Below are 18,296 nucleotides of genomic sequence, written 5' to 3'. Positions count from 1 at the left end.
AACACTGAAAACTGAAACGGCTGGTTTCAGCACACATTTACAGAAAGGTGGAGAAATCAGAACAGGGGCAGAATGGATTTTTTTCATTTTCAGGGGGTTTGTAGACATGCCAGGAACACATATTTCAGGTAGAGAACCATTAAAAAGTTGATTTTGCATGATATGTCACCTTTAATACACTGCACCCTGTGTGTAATTTTTAATCGCATGACCGCATTAGATTATATTCATTAGTGAAAAACACAGCAGGAGCACCCCATACATACACACACACTTAGACATGCAGGTACACACAGCACTGCTCCACCCTGCCGACTCCAATGCTGCACATCCCCATCGTCTTCCCCCCATGGCGCCTCTGTTACAAACGGCAACCTCATGTCTTCAAATATGAAGCCAATGCAGCAGTGTTATAAACTGCAGTTCATCAAGCGTCCACTTGAGGCTGGCTGCAGAAACACTGGAAACCACATACACACCCATTCAAAAAAGCTCTCTAAGTTATCAAAAATAAACATGTTTCCTGTGGGTGAATTTTTCTTGTTACTTGTTATTACTGAAGATATTTCACATGCATGATTTGCCTAAATAAGGACATGGCAGACTTGATTGAGAAGTTAGGTTGAGTCAACATTTCAATATCAATCTGAAGGTTGGCGGTTCGATCCCAGCTCCAGCAGTCACATGCCGAAGTGTCCTTGAGCAAGACACTGAACCCCCGAATTGCTCCCTCTGTTGTTCAGAGGTGTGTGAATGTGTACGAATGAGATTAGCTAACCCTGATGGTCCCTTACTGTAGCAGCTTCATCAGTGAGTGAATGGGTATGAATGGGTGAATGTGATGAGTAGTGTAAAAGCGCTTTGAGTGGTCAGAAAGACTAGAAAAGCGCTATATAAGTACAAGTCCATTTACCAATATGACAACCACTGACGATAGACTTCAAAACAGTGTTTCAGAAATGAATGGGTGACGTCACAAAACTAAGTCAATTTATTATAAAGTCTATGCTCTGTTACTGCCTCCAAGGGAGGATCAGAAATGGAGCCTCTGTGCGTTACACATTGCAGACCAGGGGTGTAATTCATTTGAGATTTAACACACATGCTTGCTTTTTGAGCTTCAGATCCCCAAATTAAATTATTTCAGAGGACATCTAGGGAAATTGTAGCTTTCAGTGTCTTGTAAAAAAAAAAAAATAGGGTATAAAAGTAACATTACTTGAAAGCTGGTCTAACTCCATCTACTAATAAAGATGTGTAATATGATAGAAAGCTCCAGAACAGTGACAAAATTAACCCTTAACCACAGACTCTGTCAGTGCAGGCCACAGCAAAGCAAGTAAAGAGCTTTTTTGGATGAAAAACGTTGTCTACATAGCTGATTTGAGGTTTTGTTTATGCTCTCTTTATTAAATCCTACCTAAAGTTGTGGTTGCTAAGAACAATGTTTGATGCTTTGTAGAAACAGGCCCTATAGTTCCCTTGGCACAAGAGAGCAAGGGAGGATAATCTGCCTCCACAAGCCTGAAGAGGTGAGTTTGGTTACGCCTTTGAGTAGGTGATGATGAAAAGATTAAGTGTAGATTGTTTTCACACTTTTTGAACTACAGTCGCGTGTCTATGCCAGCTTATTCAGTGTGGCAAGTTGATCCAAAAGTGAGTCAGCGCTCCACTGTCACGCTTGTCGAAGCTTGGAGAGCAAAGATCACGCCCCTTGAAGGGTAACTAAACCCCTGAGTTTCTGATGAATTACGTCTACAGCATCGCACAGTCACACAAAGGCAGATATCAGCAGAGCGGGGCTAAGAGCTTAAGCCCAGAATGTTTCCCAAAGCCCTGAATATTTTTAACTATTGATATAACTCCCATTTACCAATCCACGGACAAATCAATAGAGAAAGTTTATTAATAAGGAAATAACGCCACCTGTTATTTTGTCCGAACGCCGCAGGGTAATCTGTGGCAAGCTGTTGTTGTTGTGTGAGATGATCATCATATTACTACAGTTCATACCAGAAAGCAAGCTAATTAGCTTGTGGACTAATGAAATGAACGTTGGGATTTTAACCCCAAAACCTCATCAGCTGACATCCAAAGAAAGTGGATCAGCATCATCAGCAGTTAATGAGCTGGGGGCATTAGCTTCAGGTAAGTGAATGTGCTTGTAGCAGAGAGTAGGTGAAGTGATTTGTGCCCTAATGCTGCCCGCAATGCATCCATGAAGCCATTTTTAGAATCTAACAACCAAACTACTGCCAGAAACTAACTTGTACATGGGTGTTCGTTAGCTTATTAAGAGGTTACCAGCAGTGGCTAAAACATACTGCTTATGAAAAAAACAATCATGTGTACATAAGGTTACCGTGTTTGGTAGTATAGCTATTCTACAGGAGAGAAGCCCTAGGGTCCATTTAACACCCAAAATGTTCAAACTTTCTCTAACTCTAGTTTTCTGTGATCGCAAACATGCTCTCATGTGTACTGATGTTTTCAGGATTCCTACTCGTTATTGCTGAATATTAAAGGTGACATATCACGCTTTTTTCATCAATATATATTGGTCTAAGAGGTCCCCAAAACATGTCTTTAAAGTTTATGCTCAAAAAAACACTTTGAAATCAGATTTTGGCATGCCTGAAGAACCCTCTTCTTCAGCCCTGCTCAGAACAGTCTGTTTCTCTCTGACCACGCCCCCTCAGGAAGTGGATGTGGCCTCGGCTGTCCAGCACGTTGATCTAATGTTTACATGTTGGCTGAATATACACGGCTGCTCAGAGATCACGTTACTTCAACCCTCTGAATCTGATCCAGAATCTGATCCTGACAGAGAGGCACCTGCAGCAGGACCTTTCTGAAGGATTGGTCACAGATTTAGTGTTTCTTGTTGTTTTATTTGTCAGTGTGTCGACGTGTGTCTTGGTACACAGCTACGAACATGTAGCTATGTGGCTATGCTAACTAGCGCTAGAGCAGAACACCTTGAAGTGACGAATACCTTAAAATAGTGGCCCTCCCTTTCTCTGTGATAGCTAAAGCCTTATACACACTGCAACTTTGCAACAGCACCAGAATAAAGTTCACCCTTCACTAAATCTTTGTATTAAAGGTGACATATTATGCTCTTTTTCATCAAAATATATTAGTCTAAGATGTCCCAAAAACATGTCTTTAAAGTTTTTGCTAAAAAAACACTTTGAAATCCGATTTTGGTCTGCCTGTAAACCCCTCTTTTTCAGCCCTGCTCAGAACAGGCTGTTTTCTGTGTCTGTGCCTTTAAATGAGAATGAGCTCTCTAACCACGCCCCCTCAGGAAGTGGATGTGGCCTCGGCTGTCCAGCACGTTAATCTAATGTTTACATGTTGGCTGCTCACAGACCCGCGTTACTTAAACCCTCTGAATCTGATCCAGAATCTGATCCTGATGGAGAGGCGCCTGCAGCAGGACCTTTCTGAACCATTGGTCACAGATTTAGTGTTTCTTGTTGTTTTATTTGTCAGTGTGTCGACGTGTGTCTTGGTACACAGCTACCAACATGTAGCTATGTGGCTATGCTAACTAGCGCTAGCACTTTTCCATGAAAAATAAAAATCATCCACTAGATCTTCAAATCTGCAGACGTGGGGAGTAAAACCGACCTTTGTGTTTATTAAAGCTGGGGTTGGTAATCAGATTTAGATCCACTTTTTGTTATACTGGTTAAAATGATCTTTATGTCCTGATGGTAATCAATACATAATGTGTTCTTAAAAAAGAGGGAAGAAAAGCTGCTATCTACAGCTGGAGTAAACCTGGGAAAACACCAACCAATCATCGTTTTTTGGGTGCCAAAATTTTAAACCATTCAAATCCCGTCCTGCCGTTCTGCCCTCCTCCTGCGCGTACATTTCCCCGGCATGTACTCCGAGTCCCCGTCTCCTGCCGCTGCTTCCCCTGACTCTATTTACTGCCCCTCTCGCTCAACCTTGGACCTGTCCCCTCTGACCCGATGAGGTGCTTTGATCAGGACTGTCGTCCGGATCAGAGTCTAAAAAGCTCTCACCACGGGGCTCTGACAAGCAGAAGAATGAATGACATTTAGTAAGTCCTACAGAAAATGTAGATGTACTGTAGCGTCCGTCCGGACGCTGTAGTGATGACGAGTCGATCCATGAACACCTGGAGTTTTAATAATCGGTCACTGTCGGCCGTGATCACGCCAACCAACAAAACAACAATCAATGTTTGAATGAATGAAGAACTTCTCCTCTTGTCTCTCCTCTCTCCCACTCACACACTCTACACCTCTCCTGATGCCTTCACTGACTGTCAACACTGTAGGAATTAAGAACATCTACACTGAACATGTTTAACAAACAGTAGAGCTGTTACAGTATTATATATGTGTTATAACTTTTCTCCTGATATCGTGTCACCGGTACAACTGGATAATGCTAGAATGATAGTTGTGAGTACTAACAGCAGCCATGTTTGTTTGTGTTTTTAACTTTCACTATGAGAATGTTTTGGTGAGGACCGGTTTTGAATCAGTCACCATCATATGGTCGCAAATCAGCGGCGCTCGTGCATGTGAGCGGGGGGGCGTCGTTTTGGAGGAGCTCTGAGGGAGGAGGGAAGGGGTTAGACGGAGTCCTGAGGAAATGCTACATTCAAATTCATGCTAGTTTTCCGAGACTACCAACCCCAGCTTTAAGACAGCCTGCAACTAGCATGCAACCTCCTAAGCTCCTTGTTAGCACACATGTGTGCAGGGAATGAAAAACGGAGGAGGGGTTGAGTTGTATTTTATACAGTCTATGGGCTGAACAAGCTCCGAGCTCAGGTAGAGAACCATTAAAAAGTCGATTTTGCATGATATGTCACCTTTAAGACAGTTGTAGGCTTGCAAAATTTGTAAGTACAATGTTTTTGAGTTCTTTAATGATGGAGGCAAAGACAGGATATAAAGTTTGCTCAAAAACATCTGAAACCAGTCAATCAATAACAGGCAAGGCTGTAAGCTAGTATGACTCAGCATTTTTTGTTTTGCATGTTGCACGTTATGTTCTGTAATTTGTTATTGCATAACTCCATATGCAATTTGGGCTTTGTTACAGTTTTATAGTTTCAGTTTCTTTCATGAACATCAAGAAAACGTATTCACAGTATAATGAAAAAAAAAAAAAGAAACACATTTTTAGTTTAGTATACCTTAAACAAGCTTAAATGTCTAATTTTAATTTAGCAGCCACAATCCAAACTCATGGACCTCCTTCCTGTCCCACCAGTTTTAGTTCATGCTTTCAGTTCATTTTTTCCTGGTTTGGGGGATATGTAGTTATTTTTGGAGAATCATGTACACCTTGGTTTTTAAAATTAAATCCACAAATAGCATTTCAATATTTCTTCAAAACCAGCTACATCCCAAAAAGGCACGCAACCTTGCTTTTGCAGTACATTTTTTTAGAAGCAGCTGTGTCACAGTGATCAGTAAAATCTCAGACTTAATACTGGTTATTAAGATACCGTCAACTCATATAATGGAAGTGTGGGCCTATTTATTTAAATGCTGTGACTCATGGCAGAAGAACGACTGTAACTACACTCTATGTGTCTCCATGTGTCCACACATGCATGCCCATATGAACCCTGCTGGTCCTTCAATTGCTTACTGTTACGCCCTATAAACCAACACCCCTGCCAAAAAGTGAAAGCTCATTGATATAGGAGAGTCCTGATTTACTCCAGAGTCAATAAAAAATCCCCAACATTTGAGGTTTATTAACAGTAGTGGTGGTGGATGGAAAAAGCAGATTTGACAGGCCTGGTGCCGCCGGGAGAGCTCGAGTGTCTCCACATTGTCTTGCGTCTCGTCTCTCATCTGACGTCTCCACCTCGCTGTGCTCTCTGACTGACTACATCATGTCTTGGCACGCAGATGAAAAACTCTGTGGAGGTTCCTTGGACGTGGAATGATAACCACATGAGGGCAATTACAGCATTACAAAAAAAAATTACAGTCGTCCTTAAAAAGACTGCCTGGATCAATAAATCAAGCTGGAATGAGTGTCAGCTCTTAAAGGCACAATAGATGTGGTGAAGTTATTTGTGAAAGTGCATTTTAAAAGGCAATTTAAGGCAGTAAAATGAAGCGGTTGTAGAGTGTGTGGTGTGCTGCATTTGAAACAGATTCAGTCATCTTGTCAGGGACTGTGACACCCGTCTGGTGTCGGTATCAAAGCAGTTAGATTTATCAGAGTCTAATTTAACAGTAATCAAAAAGGAAAGCATGACTGAATTCAGAGATATTAAAAAAAACAGAAGAGGCCTTAGTCTGTAGGAGTGAAGGTGCAAATGTGGAATTCAGTTTTAATCATTTTCTATTGGATAAAGATGTCTTCTACATAAAAATGAGGACATTTCTCCTGAAAAAGGGAGTAATTAATGAAATGTGTAACCCTTTGTATGTTGTCATCCTCAGCATGGCAGTCTAGAGATGTAGGGTTGCTCTAAGAAGGTCTGGTGGGACTCATGTTTTGAAGAGTGAGTGTTAAGCCTTCCAAAGAACCCAAGTCAATTAAAAAAAGGTTCTTACTTCACTTCTCATAACACCATTTGTAGTATATTCATTTTTATATTTGTCTGCATTATCTCTCCTGAGAAATAAACTATGGAAACTAGCAAAAACATTTTGACCACAGGAAGAAGATCATTTCATTCAAGGTGTTAAAGCTGGGGTTGGTAGTCACGGAAAACTAGCATGAATTTGAATGTAGTATTTCCTCAGGACTCCATCTAACCCCTCCCCCCATCCCCTTGGAGCTCCTCCAAAACGACGCCCCTGCTCACATGAACGAGCGCTGCTGATTTGCGACCATATGATGGTGACTGATTCAAAACCGGTCCTCACCAAACATTCTCATAGTGAAAGTTAAAAACACAAACAAACATGGCTGCATGGCTGAGCAAAGCACCACATCGGGTCAGAGGGGACAGGCCCGAGGTCGAGCGAGAGGGGCAGTAAATAGAGTCAGGGGAAGTAGAGGCTGGGGACGGGAGTGAACGCCGGGGAAATGTACACTTTTCAGGAGGCGGGCAGAACAGAAGGACAGGATTTGATTGGTTTCATCATTTGGCTCCTGATGGCAGGGATTGGTTGGTGTTTTCCCAAGTTTACTCCGGCTGTAGATAGCTGCCTTTTTTCACTCTTTTTTAAGAACACATTATGTATTGATCGCCATCAGGACATAAAGATCATTTTAACCAGTATAACAAAAATCTAAATCTGACTACCAACCCCAGCTTTAATATTCCTTCATTTCGGCCCATTTTGAGCTTTGAAGCAGAAACATATTGTTTTTTAAACTCTGCCCTGTACGGTGACCTTGAGTACTAAGAAAGGCGCCTTTTTAAATAAAATGCATTATTAGGGCCCGAGCACCGCTGGTGGCGAAGGCCCTATTGTAACCCTAAGGATTGTTCTTTCCTCCGCCACTTAAAAGGCATTTTTGGACCCCTGAACGTGAATGAAAGCGCGGATATTTTTGCACACTCATCGGGTCTGGTGAAAATTGCAAGTTATTATAGGTCTCGCAAAAAAAAATCTCAGTAGCGCCCCCTAGAGGTAAAAATAACATGCTACGCATAGAGTTTTTTTTAGCTACATGCATGAAAAGTCCTACACATATTCATGGCATCAGGATGCACAAAAAAGCCTCTTGCACCCATATTTGAAACTCAACAGGAAGAGCGCCACCTAGCTTTGAACATGAAAAATGGGGCCGAAATGGGTCCGTGCAAGGGTGCATACTTTTGCTAATTTCTCCTAGAGCTTTTCTCCGATTCAGTCCAAACTAGGCACATTCTATTGTAAACCCATTGACGATTAAAATAAAGTAAAGGCATTCTGTTCAGACGAAAGTTGTGGGCGTGTCAGAGTTTGGGGCGGGGCATAAAAAAAAAACGTTGGAAAATTGATTTTTGTGACTTTAAAATGCACGTAATTTCACCTCATCCAATACACTCATCAGTCCTGGGGAAAATTGCAACATTTTATGGGTTTCACAAAAAAAGTCAAAAAAATGTGCTCACTAGCGCCCCCTACAGTTTTCAAAAACCCCTCCCCTAAGGGTTATTTTGAGCTACATGCTTGAAAAATTTTACCCATATTCATGGCATCAGGACGCACAAAAAAGCTTCTTGCACCTATATCCCAAACTCAACAGGAAGAGCGCCACCTAGCTTTGAACATGAAAAATGGGGCCAAAATAAGGGTGCATACTTTCGCTATTAACTTCTAGAGCTTTTCTCTGATTCAGTCCAAACCAAGGGCAACCTATAGTAGACACCTTGACGAGAAAAAAATATCAGAACAAATTTTGATCAGACAAAAATGTGGCCGTGGCAGGCGTTGAGGCGGGGCATCAAACGCACATACAGCTTTGAATGTAAAGAATGATGCCCAAATAAGGGTGCATACTTTTGAGAGCTCCTCCTAGAGTTTTTCTCTGATTCAGTCCAAACAAGGCACATTCTATAGCAGACATATTGACGATTAAATTATTGTTAAAGGAATTTTGTTCAGACTAAAATAGTGGGCGTGGCACACTGTCAAGTTTTGAGGTTTTCTTGGCAATCTGCCAAAAAGTTGGAACATTTGCACCACCTGAGGCAGTATTTACTCTCAGATCTTGCTTTCGCATCATGTGATGGCAAATATCAGGTGACGGTTTACATGTGGCGGCGGCTCGCGTAGGCGGCGGCCGCGGGTGTGCGAGGGCCCGTTCATCGCCGCTTGTGGCTTTAATTCTTATTCTTATTCGTATTCTTATTCTTATTATTAAAGACTGCCTCCACCAGCCGTTACATATTGTGCTGTAGGAACCAAGGCATGAGCAGAAGTGACCTTGCTGGTAGAGCCACCAAACTGATGTCACATCCTTCCTGCTCTCTAGAACAGACATTTAACTCATGGTACTGTATACTTACAGTGAAACATCTAAGATCCCTCTGCTCAGTATAGGTCACAGCAGAACAGATTATTGTGTTAGTTTGAAGCAGACACTTGGGGTGAGTATTGGCAAGAACCACACAATATGATACGCATCACGATGCTTGGGTCACGATACGAGAGTATCACAATATATCCCGATATCACAATATTGTGATATATTGTGATATTCTGCACAGTTAACTAAGAACAAAATAGAGATGGTGTATATGTAAATCTCACAATATTACTCAAAATTGAAAGGACAAATTAAGATAAAACTATTTGATTGAAAACAACTTTTCCACTTTATTGTTTTTGAAATACTGAAGTTGTATTTTAGTTCCAACTCGGCGAAAACATACATTTTTATTTTTACAAAAAATCGATATTAAGAGTTGAAATATTGATATTATATCAGAGGGTCAAAGTATCAGGATATATTGCTGTATCAATATTTTGTCACACCTCTAGCAGACACTAGTTCAATGTAGCTCTAGCTAAAGTTCAGACAGGAAGGCTATAAAGCAATCACAGCAGTTTAACTCTCTTCTCCCTCATTCAATAGCGCACCCGCTCCAGCTGCAGGCTCCAGAGCTGTCATTGGTTAATCAGCAGCGGCGTCATCCAATAGCTCAGTGGCACGCCCTTATCATCAGCCTATCAACTCTCTGCTGTCTTTTTAAATGTGTCTCTCTCTCCTGCTAGTTCCTTCTTGCATTGATGGTGCACACCCCTCCACCTCCCCATCTCCACCTGGTCTCTGCAAGTCTTCAAATCCTATAACTCATCAACCACCAGAGTCTGGACTCTAGGGGGATTTCTTCAGCTGCCAAATTCACACATCCTACGCTCACAAAATGATCCCCGTAGAGTCCTTACGCCAAAGATTTCTGTCAAGTTTCATTATTCATTAAGTTGTTATAAATAACATTTAATCTTCAAACTGTCTCTTCTGATTGAAATGACTCTTGTGTTACCAATTTCTTAGGTTTTCGCTTGCCGTTCCTCCTCTGCTCTGCTAATCAGATACAGAACGATGCCGGAGCTGCATTTGTCAACAGAGCTGCCAATCAGTCATCTTTTTCAAAATGAACTTTTTGAAAAATGAGCACTAAAGATCTAGCTTTAATGACTGAAGCCATGTTTTGGAAACCTTTATTTGACGTGTATCTTTATTTTAAAGATTGACCTGCGTTCCATCTGTTAACATGGGGAGGCGGGGTTTATGACCTATACTGCAGCCAACCAGCAGAGGGAGCCCTAAATCTTTTGGCTTCACAGTCAGTAAACACTAGCAACCATTTGAATGTGCAGTCTATGGTTGCAGCTTACAGGACTAATAAGATCTGCTCATGTATGCTCATGTATGCTTCATGAATACACTCCCTCCCGCTCCCTCCGCTCAACCTCTGCTGGACTATTAACCATCCCACCATCACGCCTCAGTACCATGGGTGCCCGAGCCTTCAGCTGCTCAGCACCCAGACTCTGGAACTCCCTCCCCCCACACATAAGACAGTCAGACTCCATAACATCATTCAAATCCCAACTCAAAACTCACCTGTTCAAACTGGCATATTCACTCTAACTGGACTCTCTGCACTTCCCTAGTGTTTAGTTTTTATTTATCACTTTTTGTTTGTTTGTTTGTTTTTATGATGTTTTAATGATGTATGCTTTTATGATCTGTAAGGTGACCTTGGGTGATCTGAAAGGCGCCCAAAATAAAATGTATTATTATTATTATTATTATTATTATTATTAATGTCAGAGGTCAGGTGGAGTTCATGCCCATGACAGTTGAGGGGGCCTACAGAACTTTAGACAGGTGGTCATATTGATACAGTTGAGGTCAAAATGATTAGCCCCCCTTGTGAAATCAGATAAAACTCTTGATTTCTCCATGAAAATGACCATTAAAAACAAGTGTTTATAGTTATGTGTTTCCAAAATAACAAAGACAAATGTTCACTATGTTTGACTTGGATATTTTATTGATACAATGAATTGAAACAAGAAAAGGTAAAAATGTCACGTCCAAAATTATTAGCCCCCTGGCCCTAAGTAGTCAATAGTGTACCCTTTCTGAGCCACACCTGACAACAACCTCTTCAAATAGTTCTCTACAAGGTTGGCACATGTCTCTGGAGGGATTTTGGCCCATTTTTCCGATGCAAATTGTTCCAGCTGGTCCAAAATACATGGTTTCTGAGCATGGACATTCACTTTGAGCACCCGCCACAGATTCTCCACAGGATTTAGATCTGGGCTCTGTACGGGCCACTCCAGGACCTTGGTTTTGGTGTCCTTTAAGAACTGTTTGACCAATTTTGACATAAGCTTTGGATCATTGTCTTGCTGGGAGACCCAGCGCCGACCAAAGCCTAGACTAAGAGCAGACTTCTTCACATTATCCCTCAAAATGTCAACATAACTTTCTTTTTTCATGATGCCATGCACCAGAACAAGACTCCCTGTGCCTGAGGCTGCATAACAGCCCCACAGTAAGATGCTCCCTCCACCATGTTTAATTCTGAGGACCGTGTTCTAAGGGTTGAAGGACTCTCCCTTTCTTGGCCAAACATGAACAACATCCATATGCCCAAAAAGTTCCATCAGACCAAAAGATGGACTTCCAAAACTCATCTTTACCTTTCAAATGTTCTCGGGTAAACCTCAGTCTGGCTCTGATGTGCCGCTCTTTGAGTAAAGGGGTTCTTCTGGGACGATGGTCCTGAAGCCCACTACGATGAAAATCCCTCACAACTGTGCTCCTTCAAACATCAACTCCAATGGAGGTCAGGTCAGCAACAATCATCTTGGAAGATGTCCAGGCTTCTTGCTGACATCTTCGACTACTTTCCTCTCCAAAGTTATTAAAATCTTGTGTTTTCTACCACGCCTAGGTTTGTTTCTAACAGAGTTTGTCTCCTTGTACTTTACAATGATGCAACGTAAAACTGTTCTAGACACTGTAAAACACCTGGACATGACAGTATAGCCTCCACCCTTATTATGAGTCTCCATTATCTTCTTTCTGAGCTCAAGACTGATTTCCTTGGTCTTTTGCATCGATTAGTATGAGTAGTCTCTCTCAATAATGTGTTCAAGTACCCTGTTTGGAGTCCCTTAAGTAAATCTCAATGCTGATTGAAAGCTCAGGTGTTGTTAGGAAGCCAACAGACCTACAGGTGTTGTTAGGAAACCAGCTGACTGCTCAGGTGTGTTTTAAAAGTAAAAATTCACATGGGGGCTAATCATTTTGACCACCTCATTTTTCACTATATTTGATATAAAGTTATCCTACAAATGTATTTTACATTCCAAAATGTACCAAAGCTACTAAAGAACACCGGTGAATGTTTGCTTATATCAAGTTTTATCAATGATTCAAACATTGGGCAGAATTTAAGGAAAATGTTCAAAAATTCCTGGGGGGCTAATCATTTTGACCTCAAGTGTATGTCTGATTGGTGTATTTTTAACAGATGTCACATTAATGAATGTAAGTTAAAGGAAATATGAGACTAGTGCTAGCTCTTTCAACAGTCTCAATATAAAGGTTTAGTCTCATGGGGGAGAATAATGTATAATATTTGTTGCAAATTTTGTTGCATTTTGGTATATTTTTGTTGAATTCTTCACCCATTTTTAACCAGGAAAGCTGGGTGGAGCTTATTGTTGGATGAAAATGACTTGCTGAGCTTTTTTAAATACTTAAAAACATAATTCAGTAGAAACATAATTCTTTTTTTATGTGATGTCTGTGTTATTTTAACTGATAACTTGAGCAGTAAGAATGAACTGAGTTGCAACTTCTGCCCTCGGGATGCCCTGACCTCCAGCCCGGGGATGATGGCGAGGTCAGCAGGCACTCTCCAGGAGAAGAGGAACAACTGTGAAAACAGTCGTATTAAACTGTACCCACGCCCTGCCCCCCCCCCCTTCTCTGTCCAACAACTGAAAATGCCCTAAAGGAGACTGAAGATGAGACAATGGCATCGACTTTCAGAGGCATCCGAGGCCCCCTCTGCACACTCCCAGGAGTCTGTGCCGCCGTCCGTCACACGGCTGTCAAGTCATCCTTTAAACTAAACACAAACAGACACACGGACACACGCTAGAAATGCTTTCCTGGAATGAGCACGCTGACATTTAGAGAGCACGAACAGGATCACAAACACATGCAGGCATCACATTCACACTGCACAAAACACCCACTTTAACACTCAACCACAGACAGTCACTTCACACTTGGACACACACACACATTGTCAGGACAGTCTTGGTGGTTGAGTGTCACCTGTTGAACTCCCTCAGACGCACACACCTCTCGGCCTCAGACAGACAAACACAAGGAGTGTGTGTCAGGTTGAAATGTAAGCAAGGGTCGGCGACTGCTGCTGTCTGGCAACCGGACACTCAAAAAGGCAAACAGATTGTTTTGAAGAAATAGAGAAACACGTCACGCTGAGAAAACTAACTGAATGTACTGTTCAACAGAAGTCAACATCCTCAAAGCAGCACGTACACTACCAGTCAAAAGTTTTGACACACCTTCTCATTCAAGGGTTTGTATTTATTTCCATTATTGTAAACACTGTAGATTAATAAGATAAGATAAGATAAGATAAGATAAGATAAAATCAATCAATCAATCAATCAATCAATCAATCTTTATTTGTATAGCGCCAAATCACAACAAACGTTATCTCAAGACGCTTTTACAAACATAGGAGGTCTAGACCACTCTATGTCAAATTATGAACAGAGACCCAACACCAAGACAGGGTAAGACTCAGTCTGACCCCACCTTAATCCATCATGAGCATTGCACCTCACAGTATTTAGCTAGTTACAGTGGAGAGGAAAAACTTCCTTTTAACAGGCAGAAACCTCGAGCAGAACCAGACTCATGTTAGACAGACATCATGCCTCGACTGAGTTGGGTCTGGAAAGACAGATAGAGGGGAGTAAGAGAGAGAGGTGATAGTGATGAGACGAGTCGTAGAAGCTGTTGCCGCTGGAGTCCAGCACGTCCGTATCAGCTGGAGTCCAGATCATCCGCAGCAGGAGGACGTCTACGGCAGCTCAGAGGAATCTACGAGACAAGGGAGCTCAGGGACTCCAGAAAGGTCTATGGTTAGTAACTTTAATGGGACAGGCAGAGTTAAAGTAAGTGATGAAGGGGTTGGGGGGAAGAGGGTGAGCTAGGATCCCAGTGTGTTAGTGCGCCAGTTCCCCCGGCAGTCTAGGCCTATAGCAGCATGACAAAAGCTGGTCCAAGCCTGATCCAGCTCTAACTATAAGCTTTATCAAAAAGGAAAGTTTGAAGCCTACTCTTAAAAGTGGAGAGGGTGTCTGCCTCCCGGACCCTGACTGGTAGATGATTCCAAAGGAGAGGGGCCTGATAACTGAAGGTTCTACCTCCCACACTACTTTTAGAGATAAGATAAGATAAGATAAGATATTACTTTATTGATCCCCCGGGGGGGGATTCAGTTGTTACAGCAACCCAGACATAAGTACAATCAAGAAAGAAGTTTCAATAAGTAACAATAAAATAAAATAAAATAAAATAAAATAAAATGGGGCACTGGTGGCCTAGCGGTCTAAGCACCCCACATACAGAGGCTACAGTCCTCGTCACAGGGGTCGCCGGTACGATTCCCGGCCGGTCATTTCCTGCATGTCTTCCCCCTCTCTCTACTCCCAACATTTCCTGTCTCTCTTCAGCTGTCCTATAAAATAAAGGCAAAAAGCCCCCAAAAAATATTAAAAAAAAAATAATAATAAAATAAAATAAAATAAAAATAAGTAAAAATAAAAGAGATAAATAAAGCTAGAATACAATTTAGATATATACAATGTTACAAATGGACATTGTAACATTTCGGTTACAAATGGAGGGGCTGCACGGTGGTGCAGTGGGTAGCGCTGTTGCCTCACAGCTAGAAGGTTCCTGGTTTGAATCCGGGTGCCTTTCTGTCTGGAGTTTGCATGTTCTCCCTGTGCATGCGTGGGTTCTCTCCGGGTACTCAGGCTTCCTCCCACAGTCCAAAAACATGCTCAGGTTGATTGATCACTCTAAATTGCCCGTAGGTGTGAGTGTGTGCATGAATGGTTGTCTGTCTCTCTGTGTTAGCCCTGTGATAGGTTGGCGACCTGTCCAGGGTGTACCCTGCCTTCCGCCCGAAGCCAGCTGGGATAGGCTCCAGCCCCCCGTGACCCCTAACGGGATAAGCGGTAAAGATAATGGATGGATGGACAATGTTACAAATGGAATTTAAATTAAATAGCAGTAATTACAGGCAGTATTAAAAAAAAAAAAATCAGTAGTGACAGGTTGACATGGAGTGATTATGGTTGGTAATGACAAATTAAGCAATAAATAAAAATAATATTTGTATGTAATATGACCATGAGTTGTAGTTAGAATAATAATGTAATATAACATAATATAATATAGCAAAGATAATTATATAATACAGTATATTAGCCATTATTCAGTCCTGGTACTACTTGACCTCAGTGCTGCTTTTGATACTGTTGACCACCAAATTCTTTTAAACAGATTAAGTGAGTATGTTGGTCTGTCCGGTAGTGTTTTTTAAATGGTTCACATCCTACCTCTCTAACAGAATTTTTTATGTAGCAATCAACAATCAAAACTCTGAACATCATGAGGTTACCTGTGGGGTACCACAAGGATCAACTTTAGGACCGTTACTTTTTAACTTGTACATGCTTCCCCTGGGCAGTGTCATCAGGAGACATGGCATAGATTTCCACAGCTACGCTGATGACACTCAGCTCTATGTGGCCGTGTCTCCTGATGACACTCAGCTCTATATGGCCGTGTCTCCTGATGACACTGGGCCGATTGACTCACTTTTTAACTGCATTTTAGATATTAAAACCTGGATGTCACATAACTTTTTACAGCTCAACCAGGAAAAAACGGATGTACTTGTCATCGGCTCAAAGGCTCAGAGAGAGAAACTGGCCTCCACACTAAATGTTCATGGACTTAATCCAAGCCAAGAAGCAAGAAACCTTGGTGTTTTATTTGATTCTGTTTTTAATTTTAAACCACATGTTCGTTCTATCACCAAAACAGCCTTTTATCATTTAAAGAACATTTCTACAGTGAGGGGGGGTCAGTGGTCAGCATGGTGCAGTCTGTGGCCTCCGTTACTGTTTAACAGTCTGATACTACTAATACTAATACTGAAGACATCAAAATATCAAAGAACATATATGGAATTATTTAATTAACAAAAAGTGTTAAACAAAGCAGAATATTTTTTATATTTTAGATTCTGTAAAGAGTTCATTTGTAGAATGACTTGCCTTCTTAATGTGTTTGAGACCATCAGTTGTGTTGTTCAGAGGTATTTTTATTTATTTATTTAACCTTTATTTCACCAGGTAAGTCAATTGAGAAACCGATTCTCATTTACAATATCGACCTGGGCGAAGAGGCAACACAGGTGGCATGATAAGTGTAGGGTTAGTACACAATGGATAACCCTATTTGACTACTGTTGTAATCAGTCACTCTGGGATTTAGCAGGGTTTTTTGGTGAGATTGTAGCGGTCCAAAAAGCCTGATTTTGTCCCAGATGGGCTCTTTTAATTTAACATTTTGAATGGGACTTTGTTGGAGGGAGAGGGGCTCTTTTAATTTAACATTTTGAATGGTACTTGTTTGGAGGGAGAGCGGCTCTTTTAATTTAACATTTTGAATGGGTCTTTTTTGGAGGGAGACGGGCTCTTTTAATTTAACATTTTGAATGGATCTTTTTTGGAGGGAGAGGGGCTCTTTTAATTTAACATTTTGAATGGGTCTTTTTTGGAGGGAGACGGGCTCTTTTGATTTAACATTTTGAATGGGTCTTTTTTGGAGGGAGATGGGCTCTTTTAATTTAACATTTTGAATGGTACTTGTTTGGAGGGAAACGGGCACTTTTAATTTAACATTTTGAATGGGTCTTTTTTGGAGGGAGATGGGCTCTTTTAATTTAACATTTTGAATGGTTCTTTTTTGGAGGGAGAGGGGCTCTTTTAATTTAACATTTTGAATGGGACTTTGTTGGAGGGAGAGGGGCAATTTTAATTTTAACATTTTGAATGGTACTTGTTTGGAGGGAGAGCGGCTCTTTTAATTTAACATTTTGAATGGGACTTGTTTGGAGGGAGAGCGACTCTTTTAATTTAACATTTTGAATGGGACTTTGTTGGAGGGAGATGGGCACTTTTAATTCAACATTTTGAATGGGACTTTGTTGGAGGGAGAGGGGCTCTTTTAATTTAACATTTTGAATGGTACTTGTTTGGAGGGAGAGTGGCTCTTTTAATTTAACATTTTGAATGGGACTTTGTTGGAGGGAGAGGGGCTCTTTTAATTTAACATTTTGAATGGGACTTTGTTGGAGGGAGAGGGGCTCTTTTAATTTAACATTTTGAATGGTACTTGTTTGGAGGGAGACGGGCTCTTTTAATTTAACATTTTGAATGGGTCTTTTTTGGAGGGAGACGGGCTCTTTTAATTTAACATTTTGAATGGGTCTTTTTTGGAGGGAGAGGGGCTCTTTTAATTTAACATTTTGAATGGGACTTGTTTGGAGGTAGAGCGACTCTTTTAATTTAACATTTTGAATGGGTCTTGTTTGGAGGTAGAGCGACTCTTTTAATTTAACATTTTGAATGGTACTTTGTTGGAGGGAGAGGGGCTCTTTTAATTTAACATTTTGAATGGTACTTGTTTGGAGGGAGACGGGCTCTTTTAATTTAACATTTTGAATGGGACTTTGTTGGAGGGAGAGGGGCTCTTTTAATTTAACATTTTGAATGGGACTTTGTTGGAGGGAGAGGGGCTCTTTTAATTTAACATTTTGAATGGTACTTGTTTGGAGGGAGAGCAGCTCTTTTAATTTAACATTTTGAATGGGTCTTTTTTGGAGGGAGACGGGCTCTTTTAATTTAACATTTTGAATGGATCTTTTTTGGAGGGAGAGGGGCTCTTTTATTTAACATTTTGAATGGGACTTTGTTGGAGGGAGAGGGGCTCTTTTTAAAAAAAATCGCGGTTAAAGATGCAATTTTTTTGTTGTTGCTTTTTTCTCCCAATAACATCTCAGGGGCAAGTAAATATGCTAAATCATTGGCATTTGTTTTTAGAAAACATTCTTTCTGTGACCACTGTGACTGTGTTTTGATTCTCTTGATTCACAGAAAAATGCCATGAAACAGCTGTATTGCACATTTACAAAGGTCCTTGAATGTACCTGCAGTGACAGGCCCACTGGACAGACAGTCAGTTCA

Source organism: Notolabrus celidotus, chromosome 22 (assembly GCF_009762535.1).
Source record: "Notolabrus celidotus isolate fNotCel1 chromosome 22, fNotCel1.pri, whole genome shotgun sequence".
NCBI classification, from domain to species: domain Eukaryota; kingdom Metazoa; phylum Chordata; class Actinopteri; order Labriformes; family Labridae; genus Notolabrus; species Notolabrus celidotus.
The sequence above is the reverse complement of the archived record's forward strand: the minus strand, read 5'-3'. Positions refer to the sequence as shown.